This window comes from Schistocerca cancellata, unplaced genomic scaffold, assembly GCF_023864275.1.
Source record: "Schistocerca cancellata isolate TAMUIC-IGC-003103 unplaced genomic scaffold, iqSchCanc2.1 HiC_scaffold_1104, whole genome shotgun sequence".
In the NCBI taxonomy this organism is placed as follows: domain Eukaryota; kingdom Metazoa; phylum Arthropoda; class Insecta; order Orthoptera; family Acrididae; genus Schistocerca; species Schistocerca cancellata.
In genome coordinates, this window is record NW_026047103.1 from 978,049 (window position 1) to 979,151 (window position 1,103).

Here is a 1,103-nt window from a genome sequence, read left to right on the forward strand (position 1 = left end):
CCACCTGCTGGGGAGGCGGGCACGAGAAGGCAACGCCGGTACTCCCCTCCACCTACACACATCGCGAGGCGCGATACAATATTGACAACGGACCGAACGTGGGACCACAAGGCGGAACGACTTCCTTCACCTCCAGGAGCGTAAACGTTTCATCTAAAATTCTATTTACTCGGGAACGGGAAGAACAGTGAAAGTGTAGCTTGTAGCATTGCGCACTTGCAAAACACCATCCAGATGGCTTTCGATCTCACTTCAACCCTCCATTTGCCACTCAACTTGACAGAAAAATTAATTTAGAGTCTTTTGTTCAGAGCAATCTGTAGTGAATCATTTATACTAATTCATTATCAAAACAGCTCTTTTACAGACCATATATATATATATATATACATCACTCCGTCTTCAGGCCATGAGTGGCCTACCGGGACCATCCGACCACCGTGTCATCCTCAGTGGAGGAGCGTGGGGTCAGCACACCGCTCTCCCGGCCGTTATGATGGTATTCTTGACCGAAGCCGCTACTATTCGGTCGAGTAGCTCCTCAATTGGCATCACGAGGCTGAGTGCACCCCGAAAAATGGCAACAGCGCATGGCGGCCTGGATGGTCACCCATCCAAGTGCCGACCACGCCCGACAGCGCTTAACTTCGGTGGTCTCACGGGAACCGGTGTATCCACTGCGGCAAGGCCGTTACCTTTTACAGACCCAATTAAACGAATATTTCATTTCTTGCTGCATCCATTATTCTTCACCTACACCCAGTTTCGTTTCATATGTACTGATCTCTCCTTCTAGGGCTGTTCGATGTTATTAGATTGTTTTCCTCTTCTTTCTTGTTCGTCCCTCAAAATCACCATCTGGATTTCGTTCCTAACTTCTTGAGTCCAGAGATCGTACAAAAAGTACAAGTGGGATATTACTACGCTTAATGCTTCGTGTTAGTGCTAGTTAACAATGAATTATTCTCAAAAAATTTTTTTGAAACCATGGTGAATTTTTTTTTATAGATGTCATCCTCTATGACACTTCAGGACTTAAGCTGAACAATTACTGCACACAACTTTCCAGCTTCATGCTACTTTCTTACAAAAGAGACGCTATA

The 1,103-nt window shown here is 45.6% G+C and overlaps 1 pseudogene; it reads right to left on the reverse strand.

Annotated features, from left to right (window-relative positions):
• Positions 1 to 578: 578 nt before the first annotated feature.
• Positions 579 to 696, reverse strand: LOC126156196 (5S ribosomal RNA; annotated as a pseudogene).
• Between the last annotated feature and the right edge of the window lie 407 nt (positions 697 to 1,103).